This window comes from Palaemon carinicauda, chromosome 25, assembly GCF_036898095.1.
Source record: "Palaemon carinicauda isolate YSFRI2023 chromosome 25, ASM3689809v2, whole genome shotgun sequence".
In the NCBI taxonomy this organism is placed as follows: Eukaryota; Metazoa; Arthropoda; class Malacostraca; order Decapoda; family Palaemonidae; genus Palaemon; species Palaemon carinicauda.
In genome coordinates this window covers 102,778,554-102,795,549 of record NC_090749.1, presented here as the reverse complement: position 1 = coordinate 102,795,549, position 16,996 = coordinate 102,778,554, and the positions used below count along the sequence as shown (strand labels likewise).

The following is a 16,996-nucleotide window of genomic DNA, read 5'->3' as shown; positions in this document are numbered from 1 at the left end:
TGGAGATGTTGACAAGTATATGCGGTATCTGGCCGATAGTCGGCCCTGGTGGTCACACCCGCAACCTTCACGGCGATCGCTCGCGAGTTTTTGGAATCTGTCGAGCCGTCGGAGACGTCAGCTATTATATATTCACCGGCTAAGTTTAATATTTAAAATGACATCCTCAGATGAAGGGTCAGAGGAGGTTAAGAGTTCGTGAACGGGACGATGCATCCCTCTCTTAATACAGAAACCGAATAAGCCTCGGCTCCGTAGAGCATCCACCTCTGCCATTTGCTCTCGTCGGACACCTTGTAGTACCTCCTATGTTGGATAAAAGGAGGAAGGAGAAGCTTCGAGGAGGCCCTGAAGAAAGCTTAAGTGTTGGTGATCTGGGAACAGGCTTTCTTCCTGGCCCCTTTCAACCCCTAGACCAGGGCAAAGCTGCACTGGCCTTGGGAGCTCTCTGGGTGCTACAGAGATGGTCCAACAATACGGTCCTTACCCTCTTGTGGGGCTAGGGGGGGATCATCCAGGCCATTAATGGCCCTCATGCAGGCCAACACCTGCCAAAAGGCATGGTCAGACTCCTTCTCTGCTTCGAAGTATCTAGGGCTCCTGCTCTGGAAAGGTAATCTTCATTTCCCAAGTCATGGTCATCATCCACCCATGAGCTCTCACCCATAGGAGCCCAGGGTGGGTCGTGGTCGTCATCATACCTCAAAGACGCCCTGGACATAGTGGGAGCCTCCCTTTCTGCTGCTGCTGCTGTCGTTGAAGACGAATCCCCGCGAGACTTCTCTTGGATCTGAAGGGAAGACCTTGCAGCACTGTTTTTCTGAACGGTCTTCATGTTCTTGCTCTCTCTTGAAGGAGGAAGAAACTCCGCCTGCTGGAATCGGAACACCCTTCGGGAAAGGAACTGGCAGGGGATGGTCCAACACCATGGAAGTAGCATGCTGTCCTGGGGAGACGACCTCGACAAGAGAGGGGCAATATGAAAACGTCAACGAGATCTCCCTAGGGGATCTAGAACCCCGGCTTGTACAGGGAGGAGGGGTGTCTGGGGGGGGGGGGGTGCCAGGTCTTCCTGCCTTCTCCTCCTCTTCGTAGTCATGACTGGGGTCATCTCCAGCTGAGAGAAGTCCTGCTGAGCTGCATCCGCAGCACCCATAGAGCCACGCATCTTATACTCACGGATCATCCTAGGCTGATGTTCCTTGGATATCTCTGGAATAGCAGGCCATTGATGAGATAATTTTTTCCCACGGGATCCAGGGATTACTGATAGATGCTGATGATAATTGCTTACCTGCAGGCACAGCGCCGGATACTGCCAAGCGCACTGCTTTCATCAAAGCATCGAACCATAGAACGCCCTTCTCAAAGGATGGAACGGAAGACAGCACGTCACTGGGAACGCTACGGGCTGGTGAATGCCTCCAGGTAGTCCGAAGTTTGGGCACCTAAAAGAGAGAGAGAGAGATCTCTTACCTGGCCATAAGGGGACCGGCATAGCCTCTCGCTCTGGCTCAAAAGACCAAGTCGGAGAACGCGAAGGTCTAAGTGAACGCTCCACAGGATCATGTGCTGTACTCTTCAAGGAAGCTGTGGAAAGGTGCGGGACTGGACAACTGCGCTCTACTGGTCGATCACTCGCTGCTGGGATGACACGTGGTACCTGGCGATCACGCTCTACTGGGTGGTTGCGCGCTGACAGGCGTTTGGAAGCAGCTGCATTGCTGCATGCTACTGGACACTAGCAAACTGAGGAAGAAACCTGAGAAGGAACTGCTTCACGAGCTGCTACCAAAAACCTAGACGAGGAAGCGTCATCAACGCTCGCGATGGTCGATCACGTGCAAACTGAAGATCGCGCTCAGGAAGCCAGGAACAAGAGGAATCATAAGATGTGTAGCGACGAGCTGGCAAGGAGTCACGCATTGGCGCGCGCTCACAAGCCGGGGGTTGGTCTCGTTCTGGTCAACAATGACAAGTAGCTGGGTCAGGTGTTGCCTAAGAAAGCGCTGGAATCCCCTGGTGAGCAGAAGATTGCTCGCTTGCTGAAGCATGGTGGCGAGCTGCAGCTGGTTCACGAGCTCCTGGATCTGGAACGTGGAGATCTCCCTTGATCGCGAGGGTTGTCTTGGGTGATCTTCCTGTCTGCGCTGTATGGTGAGGGTGGAGAGCGCTAGGTGGCAAGGCACGATCTACAATCTGGCGAGGATGGTGTGACGGTCTGGATTCCTCGTCGGGAACGGCGAACACTCATATACTCAGCAACAGAACAGGATGAGGTGAGGAAGGGGCTGAGTAACATCTACAGGTGAAGCCCTCAATGAGGGGCTGGAGAAAGGCGGTGGTAAAGCCGGCCGCCATCTCACAGTACCACGGGGCAGAGACCACTCCAGGGAGGACCTAACCCGCCAACAGGAAGGGTGACCCCCAGAGGAACAAGAACATGCCTCGGACTTTGGCACCCTCCGCAGGATGAGTGTAATCAGAACAAGGGGAGCGCTCTCGTCGGCAGCAGGAGTTGGGGAATGTGAAGATGGAGACCTCGGGACTGGCAACACAGCATTGGCCGCGGAAACAGGGAACTCCTGTAACATGAAGTCTTCAAAGCCCTTCGGAGGAGGATCCAGGTACATCTCTAAGGAAGCCAGTGTGTGCTTCCTCTCCATTCCCAACTGCAACAACTCGACAAGACAGAGGACCAGTAACACCATGGGAAGGCCAAAGCTGCAATAAATCAGCAATGGAGAAGAAATCCACTGCGGAGAAGGGCGGCAAGCATCACTAGGAGAAGCGGCAGCATCCTTTAAACTTAAGGGTTGTCCTGGAGTTAAAGGGTCAATGCTCCTAATCAATGGATTCCATGGGGAGACCGAGAGAGAAGGACCTTTGGGGAGAGATCGAGGCCTTGAAGAAGAAGTCCGAGGTTTCTTTAACTTCGAGAATGACCCCAAAGGAGAAGAATCCCTTTGATTTAATGCACCGCTGTCAAAATATCTCTTCCACTGGGAGGAAGACCACTCCAGACACAACTCACAGATGAAATCCTGAGTACAAGGTCGTCCTCTGCAGGCCGGACACAACAAATGGGGGACGGTCTCGACTAAGGACATGAAGGTGCCGCATTTGCGCCCATCAGGTCCTGGACATGTCTGCATGATGACTCAAGTAAAGCAAAAAAGGAATTAGTCAATACGGCAGTCAGTGTGGGAGGGCGAGAGAGACGAACGCCCTGTCTCAGTCGAGCCAAAGGAAAAAGTGACGAGACAACACCCATGTGTGTGCAAGCAGGGTAGCTGGTACTAGCCTCCTAACCCAAGCTAACTAGCTATGGGGTAGTTACACCTTGCTAAAAGTCTTACGGCGCCGAAAGTACTGTATATCCCTAATAAAAAGCGATAGGGTTTGTATTCAGTGTCAGAACATGACAAATTCGTAGATAATTTGTATTTTTCCTAACTATACAAACCTTAGCTATTTACATGGGGTAATTACTTCGGCGTAGCTGAATGATGAGCCATAAAAGTTTTAACGAGGGTTTACTACCCCGCCGCTAGTTAGCGGGGGGTAGGGAGGGGTAGCTAGCTACCCCCCCCCCCTCACTCACATCAGTGAATGCTTCACTTTGCTTAAAGGTAGGACTTATCTTGGGGGACAGGGCTGGCGGGCGCATAGGTGTAAATAGCTAAGGTTTGTACAGTTAGGAAAAATACAAATTATCTACGAATTTGTCATTTGTTCTGTAACTGAAATACAAACCACGTTATTTACAGGGGGGTGACTTAACCCTTAGGAAGGGTGGTAAGTACCCTGCCATACTGACTTTGGCTTGCCCGGGGACCCCGAACTCAAGTGTGTAGGAACTCAAGAAGTAAGGGGTCCCTGCTCCTCGCTGACAGCTGTGAAACTGCTGCGGCCTACGTAAGCTGTGTGTGAAGGTGAGAAGTGACTCGTCCTAGGAAGTTGACCTGGAGTTCTTCAGATGGAAATCTAGGCTAGGACTCTCCCAATACCACCTCGTCAGGGTATGGGGACATGACAGTATTACATCTTAATACTAGGAACACAAGGGAGCATGGCTTACCTGCAGAGGTTCGAGGTCAGCTGTGCAAGGAACCCAGGATGCTGCTTTCTCCAAGGGAGGAGAGGATGAAGAAAAGAATAAGGGCCAGGCAGATCTTTTCATTCACGCAGACTAAAACCGGGTAACAATGCCCTCAACCTTCTGCTACTTGTCCAATAAGGAGCCTGAAGTTAGACCAGCTGTTGTGCAGCCACCACAGGGCCGATAGAAAACGTATCGAGCCTCCTGTGTGTCACGTCTTGCAGGTAGTGGGCCGTGAAGGTGGTCTGACGGTTCCACACCCCAGCTTGAAGGACCTGTGTCACTGAAAAGTTCTTCTTGAAGGCCAGGGACGTAGCCACGCCCCTGACGTCATGCGCTCTAGGGCGACATAACGGAGGAGGGTCAAGATTCAAGGCCAGATGTATTACCTTGCGAATCCAGGCTGAGATGGTATTTCTGGTGACCCTCCTCTTCGTCTCCCCGGTGCTCACAAACAAAGCTCGCACCTGGGGATGAACTGCAGCTGTTCTTTTAAGATACAACCTCAGACTCCTAACTGGGCACAGTAGGAGATGGTCTGGGTCATCTGTTACAGAACGGAGACTCGAAACCCGGAAGGAGTCGAACCTTGGGTCCGGCACTCCCAGGTTCTGAGTCTTGGCAACAAACTCAGGGACGAAGCTGAACGTTACCTTCCCCCATCCCCTTGAATGGGCGACGTCGTACGAGAGACCATGAAGCTCACTGACTCGCTTGGCCGAGGCCAAAGATAGCAGGAAAACTGTCTTCCAGGTAAGGTGGCGATCAGAAGCCTGACGTAATGGTTCGTAGGGAGGTCTCTTAAGAGACCTGAGAACTCGAACCACATTCCATGGAGGAGGACTCACTTCCGACTGAGGGCAGGTAAGTTCATAACTCCGTATGAGAAGGGAAAGTTCCAGCGAGGAAGAAATATCCATTCCTTTAAGCCTGAAGGCAAGACTTAAGGCTGAGCGATAGTCTTTCACTGCCGAGACTGAAAGGCGCATTTCCTCCCGCAGATAAACGAGGAACTCCGCTATTGCTGGTAAAGTGGCATCGAGGGGAGAGATACCCCTTCCACGGCACCAACCCCAGAAAACTCGCCACTTTACCTGGTAGACTCCTGCGGATGACTTGCGCAGATGGCCAGACATCCTGTTTACAACTTGTTGCGAAAATCCTCTCTCTGTGAGAGGATGCTGGATGGTCTCCAGGCGTGAAGTCGAAGCGAAGCCACGGGTTTGTGGTAGATGTTGGAGTGTGGTTGTTTGAGTAGCTCGCGACGTGGAGGGAGCTCCCTCGGAACCTCCGTGAGGAGTTGCAGAAGGTCCGGAAACCACTATGCATGATGCCATAGCGGAGCTATCAAGGTATTTGAGAGATTGACCGATGTTCTGGTCTTGTTGAGTACCCTCCTCATCAGACAGAACGGGGGAAAGGTGTACGTACACGTCGACGTTGTCCCACCGTTGTTGAAAGGCATCTTGCCAGAGAGCCTTGGGGTCCGGGACTGGGGAGCAGTAAAGCGGGAGCTTGGTGTTCAGCGCCGTAGCGAACAGGTCCACAGTCGGGGAACCCCACAAAGTCAGGACTTTGCTGGCTATTCGAGGATCCAAAGACCACTCAGTACTCAATATCTGCGTCACTCTGCTCAGACTGTCGGCGAGCACATTCCTCTTGCCTGGAATGAAGCGAGCCGCTAGTGAAATCGAGTGGACTTCGGACCATCTCAGGATCTGTACTGCAAGATGGGATAGCTGCTCCGAAAAGGTACCTCCCTGCTTGTTGATATAAGCCACGACCGTGGTGTTGTCGCTCATCACCACCACAGAGTGACCCGCCAGGACTTGGTGGAACTTCTGAAGAGCCAGGAATACGGCCTTCATTTCTAGCAAGTTTATGTGAAGGTACTTTTCGGATTCTGACCACAGGCCTGAGGTCCTGTGGCTCAGAACGTGGGCCCCCCACCCCTTGTTTGATGCGTCCGAGAACAGCATCAAATCCGGGGAAGGGACGAGAAGATCCACTCCCTTTCGTAGGTTCTCGTCTGCCACCGACCAACTGAGGTCCGCTCGTTCCGCCGATCCCATGGGGATCAGGATGTCCGGGGAGTCGAGTCCCTGACTCCACCGAGACTTGAGTCGCCACTGGAGAGATCTCATCCTGAGGCGGCTGTTGGGGATGAGACGGGTCAGGGAGGAAAGGTGGCCGAGGAGACGAAGCCACGATTGGGCTGGGAGTTCCTCTCAATTGAGGAAAGGTTTCGCAACCTTCCTCAGCCTTGCTATCCTTTCGTCTGATGGGAAGGCTTTGTGGAGATTGGTGTCTATGACCATGCCTAGATATACCAGTCTCTGAGAGGGCTGCAGAGAGGACTTCTCGAGATTTACCACAATCCCTAGATCCTGGCAAACTTCGAGGAGTCTGTCTCGGTGGCGAAGAAGGGTCGCCTACGAGTCTGCTAGGATCAGCCAGTCGTCCACATAACGAAGGAGACGGATGCCGATCCTGTGGGCCCATCAAGAGATGAGGGTGAAAACTCTGGTGAACACCTGAGGAGCCGTGGAGAGACCGAAACACAGCACCTTGAACTGGTAGATCTTGTTGTCTAGGCAGAATCTCAGGTACTTCCTTGAAGATGGATGGATTGGGATCTGGAAGTACGTGTCCTTCAGGTCCAGTGTGCACATGAAGTCTCGTGGTTTCACTGCGAGTCTGACTGTGTCTGCCGTCTCCATGCTGAACGGAGTCTGCTTGACAACCCCGTTCAGGGTCAAGGGGTCCATGACTGGTCTCCAGCCTCCAGACGGCTTTCTCACAAGAAAGAGTCGACTGTAGAAGCCTGGGGACCCGTCTACAACCTCCTGGAGAGCGTAATTCTCCAACATGGTCTGGACCTTGGCCCGGAGGACCTGCCCCTTTTGCCGATCCCATGGCAAAAGAGCTCAACGACACTGGGTTCGCTGTCAGGGGAGGTAGAGAGGCTGTGAACGGGACACGATAACCTAGAGAGATCACGGAGATCGTCCAGGCATCCGCCCCGAGTTGCTGCCACCTTGTCGAGCAACTTTGAAGGCATTCCCCCACTGGTGGACATGCAGGGGGATTGCCAACCCTAGCGCTTCCAGCCTCAGCTGGTACCTCTAGGGTTTTTGCCTCCCCTGGAGGACTTCTTGCCCCTTCTGCTCTTGGCAGGAAAGGGCTTAGACACCTTGGGCTTCGCTGCTGTGGTCGTCTTCTTTGTGTCCTTAGCGGGACGGGGCTGCTGGACTGCTGGAGGCTTGTAGGGCCTCGATGTCAGGGCCCTGTGGATGAGGGAATCCTGGTTGGATTTCCTCCACCTCTCGTCAGTGAGCTCCACGTCCCTAGGCTCAAACAGGCTCTTACCGAGAACAGAAGAGTGTCTGAGCCTGCTAGACTCCGCACTGGGTACCTTATGATGGAACCTCTCGGTTACAGCGTCCCGACGCTTGAGGATCGTGTTGGCCCACAAGCTCGAGACTTGGTGGGCCAGAAACTCAATGGTCCGTGTGCCCGAGAGAAGAAAGGTTTCCAGCGCTTTCCTGGTGCTTTCTTTGGAGAGGTCCTCGGACCGCACCAGGATGCCCAGAGACCCCAGCCAAATGTCGAGCCACGAAGTCGCCTGCATGGCGCACTTGGTGACCTTCTCCTGGCTCAGGATCTCAGTGGCTGAGAAGGACACGTGCCGGTTGGAGAGTCTCTCAGGAGGGACTCCCCCTGTGAGTTCTTCCACGGAGTGGTGTAAGGGAAGACTCAGACAAGACTCCTCGAGGATCTCGAAGTACCTCCTCTGATGGACTCGAGGAGGAGGGAGGAGCTTATTACCGGCACTCGATCTGCTGGAGGAGGCAAGCTCAGAGAGCTGGCACTCGACCTTGTCCCTGGCACTCTTCATCCCTTGAGACCAGGGCAAAGCTGCACTGGCCCTAGAGGGTTTCTGAGTGCCGTAGACGCGGTCCAGGACCGTGTCCTTCCCTTCACGAGGAGAGACCTCAGGATCTGGGATGCCGTTAAGGTTCCTCATGAGGGTCAGGACTTGCCAGAACGCATGTTCTGACTCCTGGTGCTCTCCTCCCGAAGGACTTGCAGCGAAGTCTCCCGTCCCCAGTGGCTCTTCCTGGGGGGACACGTGGACATCTTCAGCGGCTCTAGACTGCTCCTGCCTGATCCTCGCTGACGATTTGGGGATCGTCTTGGAGTCATTAGCCTCCCTCCTGGGCGGGATACAGGACTCGAGAAGCGAAGGGGGCAGGTCCTTCTCCACCTCTGGACGAGAAGACCTCTCAGGAAGAGGAGGAACCTCCCCCATTGGTGCGATGGGGGAGTGTTCCGGCTCATCTGACTCTCCTGAGGAGGGGTAATCCTCCTCCGCAGGGGAGGGCGAGAAGGTCTGAGGGGGAGGAGGATCCTTGCGAAAGGATCTGCGGGGAGACAGAATAGGCCTCGGAGGAGGTTCCACGGGAGAGACTCCTCTCTTCCTCTTCAAGGGGGAGGAAGCTGCCGCTGGTTTGTGACCCGAATCAGAGAGGGCGGGCTTAATCGCCTGCACAAGGGCTCTGACTAGGGTGCCGAACCAGGGCTGCTGTCTGACAGTCGTGCTGTCAAACACCCCCTCTGGAGGGAAGGGGATCGAGGGATCCCTAGGAGGAGTCGACAAACGAGGGTTCACCTGCAGGGCTGAAAAAGAAGAACTCCTAGACCTGTCCAGGGAGCGCCCCTCCTCTGGCGAGCGCGCTGGTCTGCGCTTGCGAGGAGGGGAAAGCGACAAAGAAGAGTCCGCCTGCCGGCGCTCGCACTGGGGCTCGTAAAACGGGCCCTGATCAGGGTCGCGCGTGAATGGATGGCGCGATACTCGAAACTCGCGTGGGCGGGGGCGGGCGCGATGGCGCGCAGGTGGGTGCTCAGGAGCGATGGCGCGCAGGTGGGTGCTCAGGAGCGATGGCGCGCAGGTGGGTGCTCAGGAGTGATGGCGCGCAGGTGGGTGCTCAGGAGCGATAGCGCGCAGGTGGGTGCTCAGGAGCGATGGCGCGCAGGTGGGTGCTCAGGAGCGATGGCGCGCAGGTGGGTGCTCAGGAGCGATGGCGCGCAGGTGGGTGCTCAGGAGCGATGGCGCGCAGGTGGGTGCTCAGGAGCGATGGCGCGCAGGTGGGTGCTCAGGAGCGATGGCGCGCAGGTGGGTGCTCAGGAGCGATGGCGCGCAGGTGGGTGCTCAGGAGCGATGGCGCGCAGGTGGGTGCTCAGGAGCGATGGCGCGCAGGTGGGTGCTCAGGAGCGATGGCGCGCAGGTGGTTGCTCAGGAGCGATGGCGCGCAGCAGCTGGAGCGGGAACATGGTCGCGAGAGCGCGTAGGCGTGTGGCGATCAGGAGCTGGAGCAGGAGTAGGCCGAACGAGCGGGCGCGCACCGACCTGGTGCGGCCCCGAAGGACGCGACATAACGGGGGCGCCTGAGCACGTGTCTGAAAGAACCGGCTGAGGGCGCGTTAGCGCTGGAGCAAGGCCGCAAGCGACCTGGGGGCGAGATGGTTGGCACTGGTCGGGTACGACCAGTATACTCGCCTGTGGGCGCGCATGGCACGCATCAGTATGCGGTCGCACAGGAGTGCGTTGCGGCGGCCACGCAGGCCGCGCCGCTGGATAAGGGCGCTCTGGTGTTTGTTGAAGGGCAACCTTAGTTGTCCTAAAAACAGGAACGGGGCGTGTAGCAGGAGCAGGGCACGTTACCGGAGCGTCGTGCGCGATTGTATCAGATGCAAGCTCGCGCGGTCTAGAGGGAGAGCCCAGAGGCGGCCGTGAGCGCCCGTGCGCTAACTTGGGAGCCTCTTGGGCGACGAGCTGAGATGTAGCGACGCGTGATCGCGTTGGTGAGCGTGTGGGCGCTGGTGCTGGAACTGCGCGTGTCGCGCGTCTCCCTAGGTGGGCGCGATGAGTCCACAGGAACCTGTGGACGCCTGTGCGCCAACTTAGGTGCCTCCTGGACCGCGAGCGATGAAACAGGAACTGGGGGGCGCGTCAGCGCAGGTGGCCGCTGGGGCACCGGTGGACGAGTATGCGCAGGTGGGCGCTTGCGCGCTACCTCAGGAACTGCTGGAAGGCGACGGGGCGCCGAAGGGCGTGGGCGCGCAGGGGAACCCTGGCGCGTAACAGGAACAGAGGCGCGAACGCCTAAGGGTGAGTGCCGAGGTACTAAGTCAGGAACGGAGGCGGGCGCGCAGGCGGTGCCTGGCACTTGGGGGCAAGAGGCGCAGTTTTGCGCTAAAGCCCCTGCAGCCCCGAAGGGCCCGGGGACTGCGCAGTGGCAGTATCAGGTGGCGCGTCAAACGCATCAGGATCTTTAGAGGAAGATGGTCTGGGCGACAGGTCACAATGTCCCGAAGGACGACCATCCTCCGAAGGGGATCGCGAACGATCCCTGGAGAGGTCTAAGTTGGTAGCTGGCAGGACAAGAGAACGGCGAGTCGTCTCCTCCGCAGAGGAATGTGGTGACAACAAGCCGAAGAGGCGCCTCTTAACCCCTTTGAAGGGGGAAGGAAGGCCTCTACGGCGAAGGGGAGGACGAGCCTTCCGCCTTATACGCCCACGAGGGGCCGTGGGATCAGCAGGCTGATCATCGATGGGCCTCCGAAGAGGAGTCTCTGTCAGTGAACTCCCCCGAGAGGGAGAATCACCGGCAAGAGAGACCGTGGGACTAAGCTCCTCCCTCGAAGGATGTTCGGAGGGGGAGTCAGAGCCTTCAGCTACCTCAGCCACAGGAACGGGCGTTTGGCTAGACCCACGGGATGTTTCCGTCACAACAACGTCAACCACAGACAGAGGATCTATCTCCGCTGAAGTTGGCGATTGTTTGACGGCCGCTCCCAGTTTGATCACGTCAAACAGGGCTTCCATGGAGGGCGAACCCTGCAGCCCCAAGGAATCCCAAAGCTGAAAAAGATCATTATTAGATACAACTACCTCCTCCGAGGGGGAAGGGGCAGCCGCCTCGCTATGGGAGGCAACTACCTCTCCCTCACCCCAGGATCGGTTAACAGCATTACGGTCTACGCTACCACTTGCCGGCCTCTCGGAAGAGGCCGCTCGAGTGGGAGCTTCGGAGAAGGAAAGGGCGACGGAAGAAGAAGTCTTGGGATTTTCTCTCTTCCGAGAAACCTCCGAAGGAGAAATATCCCTTTTAGCCTTCTTCTTACGTCGCCGGGCAAACCTCTCCCACTGGGAGGTACACCACTCCCTACACTCAATACACACGTTAGACCTATCACACCGTTGGCCCCTACACTGCGGGCATAAGGAGTGAGGATCCGTGTTCAAGGCCGACATAAAGGTCCCACAAGGGGGGCCAGATAGTCCAGGGCACGTACGCATGATGAAAAATAGAGGCCAACTTCACACACACAGTCAAAAACGAGGAGAGTGCAGACAGGTCTGTCGTCTCTCCGAGCCAAAAGTAAAGTGAAGTATTCACCGGTGTGTGTGAGGGGGGAGGGGTAGCAAGCTACCCCTTCCTAACCCCCGCTAACTAGCGGTGGGGTAGGAAACCCTCGTTAAAACTTTTATGGCTCGTCGCTCAGCTACACCGAAGTAATTACCCCATGCAAATAGCGTGGTTTGTATTTCAGTTACGGAACAAATGAAAAATTTGAAAAATAGTCTTATTTCTCCTAACTACTGTACTATACTGTATAAAAACTTGAGGCTCTTTACATAGGAGTACTGTATTATTTTGGCGCTAGCTGAAAACCCGCCATTAAAACTTTTGCGAAGTGTAACCACCTTCTGCTAGTTAGCAGGGGGGTCTGGGGGAAGGTGATGGCGAGACCGGTATATGTAAAGAGCTTCTGATACCTAGAGAACACCTGAGGCTTGAGAGGTGCTACAGGAGGTGGCTGCTTAGCCTCGCTACCACATCTGGGATCAGATGGGCCTTCACTCCCTTGGGAAAATTCCAGCTGGATGGTAGGAACACGGGGGGAAGGAACTGTCGGAGAACGGGTGGTCAATCCTGAGACCGCCTGCTTCACTGCCTAGACAAGGTCCAGAAACCAAGGGGCGTCCCTCGGAAACAGCATCGTTCCTGACTGAGCCCCTCACGCCTGCGTTCTTAGCTTACGTGGAATGCCTTGGAAAGGAAGGGGTCGAGAGGAGAGCAGCTTGCGTCCTATCTTCTGCGAAGCGAGGGATGATAAGGTATGCTTGTGTGTGAACCCTTCTCAGTTCGCACAGGTAACTTATAGTCTACATACGCAGGCTTATCTACTTGCGCGCTGTGCATGCCAGCAAGGTAGAACTTGCCTTTGAGTCCAGATGGGAAGACTCGCTAGAACGAGCAATGCGCGTAGCAGTAGCACGCGCGCCTTCCTTCAGCAAAAGAGCTCACCCTCTCACCTCGCTCGGTGGTAGGGTATGTAACACTGTGCTTGACTCGTCTGCTGGAAGTTGGTCAGTGCGCTTACTCGCTAGCACGTCTATGAGAGAAACTCTCCTACTCGCCTTTTCCTCAACAGGAGAAAGGCGCAGCTGTTTTCCTTTCCCCCTACGGAGGAGGAAGGGTAGGCCGTTGCTGCGCACAGGCAGCAAAGCGGGTTCTTCCTTACGAGAAGGAGAAACCAAAGGTGCAGGCTTGGCCTTGCATAGCACTACGCTGTGCCTTACGGACACGACAATGAGGGAGGGGGATCTCCAGCAATCGCCTACCATCATCATCATCCAGATCTGAAAAGCTGTGCTTCGATGGACTAGAGCGGGGCATGGAAGAATCCAACGCCCTTCAGTGGAACCCCTGGGGAGGAGACCATTCAGGAGAAGGCCGCCTCTCCCGTGGGAGGGAGGGACAATCAACCCCTTTTGCTTCTGATGGCAAATCTCCTTGCAGGAGAGGAGCTTGCTGAACAGAAGCTGAAGGGGATCATTCCCTCGAAAGGGATGATCGCATAACACCTGGTGGTGAACGACTCTCCCTCATAAGGTTAGGTTGTCCAACAACTGGAACCGGACCTCTGGACAGCTCACTTCATCTTACTTCCGTCTCAGTGAACTCTACCAAAAGATCAACTCGATGAACAGTCCTCGAGACATCAGAACGAGCAAAAGTTGAGGTCAAGACAGCCGTACAAGACTCTTTCGATCTTCAAAATAAAGAGTCTCGTGGGGGAAAAATCAGAATCAAACCCAAGGGAAGATATCTGCTCCCGTTGCACTCCAAACCGCAAGACCTCATGCAACCTCTCCTTCCACAGGGAGCCCCTGGGCCCCTTGAAAGGCCACAGAAGACAAACTGCTTCGACAGAGAGAGACTACCCTGCGGAGGCGGCTGGTGCTGCTTGTCTAGGGGGATGCAACGGAGGCCCCAACTACACAAGATTGTTCATGAGTCACCTGAACGCCACTCGTCCTCGTCTGTCTCCCAGGGGAAGTCGATCGAGCAGTCATCATAGAGAGGTAGAGTTGAAGGAGATCGATGGCGAGGTTTCTTCCCCTTAGTTACAATCCCTCTTCACTTTATTCCTCCATCAACTACTGAACCTTAGCCACTGGGAGGGCAACCCCTCCCAACACACCTGTCAAGGAGACTCCTGCAAGCAAGATTGAACCCTAAACACAAGGCAGAGACCGGTGAGGATCCATATCCTCAGCAGACACGAAGATGCCGCAACGGCACCCTTCATTACCGGAACAAACCCGCATATATAAGGATCCCAAGGGCAGTTACACCTAAGAAATAAAAGGAATAAAAGGAAATATTTTCACTTTTAGCTCAGTTCAATAAAGGAAATCTTTTATTTTAGGGTTTTAACTGAGGAATAAGTCGTCTGTACTCCAACAAGCCGAAATAAAAAGTGGCAGTGTTTATTAGTGCTGGTGTGCGATGAGTAGTGGGTTACCCAAGCTAACTGGCGGATGGTAGTTACACCTCACAAAAACTTTGAACGGCTGGTTTTCAGCTAGCGACGATATAATACTTCTGTGTAAAAAATTGTAAGGTTTTTATATAGTGCCGGAACAAACAAATATTATAGTGTTTTACAATTTACGAAATATGGTTAAGAGTTTCCCTACTAGGAGTGAAGCCGGTTTTAAAAGATACGGACGGCTAACGGAGTATCACAGGGGGCGTCGGCACTCCACCCCCGTAGGCAGGTAAGTCATGATACGGCACCCAGATTAGGTTAGATGGGAAACCTTAAGTTAAGTGGCATTGTGAGTTTGTTTCCCTTTAAATATTTCTAATAAGAACACCACCTTATCTAAGGTTCCCTACAGGGGTGTATGTATGATAGCGGCCAGCTGCATGTATTATTAGGGCTAACTTAGAAAACATCAGGGTAAGGGGGGTCGCAGGGGGACGTAAGCCTCTCGTTAGGTGGGTAGATAAGGATAAGGTTTCATTGTAGTGTATTACAGGGCAATGTAACCTAGGAAAACAACTACTTTTTCTTATAGAAAAAATTACGCTCTCTTTGAAAATGACACTCGTTCCCGTCGCATATGAATAGTTTCAGAAATATATATACATCTATATCCTCTGATAATGGGGGACCCCCAGTGGGAACTCGGGGTTTTGGGTGGGGAAAACATACTGGGAAATCGATATATAAATGTAAAACAAGCCTTTTCTTCTCTATACATTACCTTCTTGAAATTATAATAACTGGAGGAAAATACAAAACAGTATATCTGGATAAACTTTGGAGGTGCCGTTACAAAGATTGTGTCATGAAAAAATACAGTAACCAGTGCTGCCAACGTCCGATGTAGCTCAAATGTTATTTTGTGACCTGTCATACTACTAGGCTAGGTTAGGTGGGTTTGTTAGGTTCTGTGCCCTTTTTGTACTTTTTATATATTGAGTAAAACTTATATGGAGAAATTATTTACATTATGGAAATATCTATCATTACTATCTTTAGTAATGTCAACGTGCCGTTGGTAACTCTGTGTACCATACGTCAACGTTGGTAACACTGTGTATTATTGGTAACGTTGCTAATTTTATCGTTCGTTCGTAAGAGAAGTGACACCGTGCATCTTAAAGTTATCCGAATTGGTTGATCTGTTTGTTTCCGATTGAAATGAACATCAAATTCGGTTAATTCACGTTATTTACTATAGGAAAACAACTATATATCATTTCCCCAGTATGTTTTCCCCACCCAAAACCCCGAGTTCCCACTGGGGGTCCCCCATTATCGTAGGATATAGATGTATATATATTTCTGAAACTATTCATTTGCGACGGCAACGAGTGTCATTTTTTAAGCGAGCGTAATTTTTTCTATAAGAAACAGTAGTTTTTTCCCTAGGTTACATTGCCATGTAATTCACTACAAAATATACCACGGCTTGTAGCTTATGTTAGCGGGAAAAATTTAGGTTAATTGACATCCATTTTTAATTCACACGGGAGGAACTGGCCGCTGATGTACAAAGACTCCTCCCTACCTTCCCTAATCTAGAAGCAGGATTTGCGATTCGTTGGGACAGGGTGAGGATCGCCAGAAATAGAGTAAATTGTGAAAATAAATTCATATTAAGTTATAACAGACGATTTTAATAAACGTTTTCTCCATTAATAAAATCTATTTACCAAGTAATAAGAAAGATATCAATTGTGCCATCGAAATATATTCACCCCCAAAGATATATAATTACACTAACCCCTATATTCGAATATATAAATAATTAACTATAAATAATTATAAAGAGATTTAATATTGATATAAACTTACTTTTGTGGAATATAAAAGTAGATTTTGGATGAATATTCGATGATAAAAAAGGGAACTTCGTGAAGTTTATGGACGCTCACCCAAGTGACATTGCTTCAAGATAGGGAAAAATGTCGTACAGAGTCACATTTGGTATACGTATATCTACATATAAATACATTATAATTATATTTATTTGGATGTAAAATGTAAATTATACATAATTATATTAATTTAATCACAGCCTTTGAATCTAGTATATTGTGAATGAGGATTTTAAAAGGCTAATCTTTTGGTCGCTCGTCTGGCAGTGAAATTCTAATGTTTTGATTCAGCGTTTTTTCAAAGAAAACGTTTCATGGCAGACTTCGGTAGATTTCATTTTATTATTATTATTATTATTGTTATTATTATTATTATTATTATTATTATTATTATTATTATTATTATTATTATTATTATTATTAAAGTTTTATACATCATTTTGTGTGGGGTTTTTTTATACGAAAATAAGAAATTTTACTAACTTAACTGTAAACAAATAAATTTTCTCTTTTTTAAATACGCATTTATATTCCATAAATTATGTACTTATATATGTCAAAGAAATGTAATCAAATTTTGTACAGAAAATAATCTCTCTCTCTCTCTCTCTCTCTCTCTCTCTCTCTCTCTCTCTCTCTCTCTCTCTCTCTCTCTCTCTCTCTCTCTCTCTCTCTCTCTCTCTCAGAGAAATTCATGGATAATATAATATCTAGAAATAAAATAGGATAGAAAATAAAAACATAAACACCGCGTACATGTAGGTTACAGACATACGTGTGTGTGTGTGTGTGTGTGTGTGTGTGTCATCATCAGCCGTTGCTGGTCCAGTGCAGGACAGAGGCCTCAGACATGTCCTTCCACTTGCGTCTGTTTATGGTCTTTCTGTGCCAGACCATACCCGCATACTTTCTTTGTTCGTCAATCCATCCTCTTCTTTTCCTTCCCTTGTCTCTTGTACAAACAATATGGACACATTCTGTTAATCTTAACAAATGAATATTCAAAGAAGAAGAAGAGCAAAAGCCATGGAGCTCTGAACTCACATGGGCAAGTGGGCGAAAGTTAGATTGTATTAAAACTCCTTTATAATAATGTAGGGGACGTGGTTATACTGTTGAATCCGCATTGGTAAACAATTTAGGTGAT

At 51.6% G+C, this 16,996-nt stretch overlaps 1 protein-coding gene across 1 annotated transcript in view; it reads right to left on the bottom strand.

Moving 5' to 3' along the window:
* LOC137619178 (zinc finger protein 721-like) overlaps positions 1-15,926 on the bottom strand; it is a 177,023-nt gene extending 161,097 nt beyond the window's left edge. The window contains exon 1 of the mRNA XM_068349363.1: positions 15,827-15,926. The gene's annotated coding sequence lies outside the window, so the exon portion shown is untranslated. The remainder of the gene's footprint in view (positions 1-15,826) is intronic.
* Between the last annotated feature and the right edge of the window lie 1,070 nt (positions 15,927-16,996).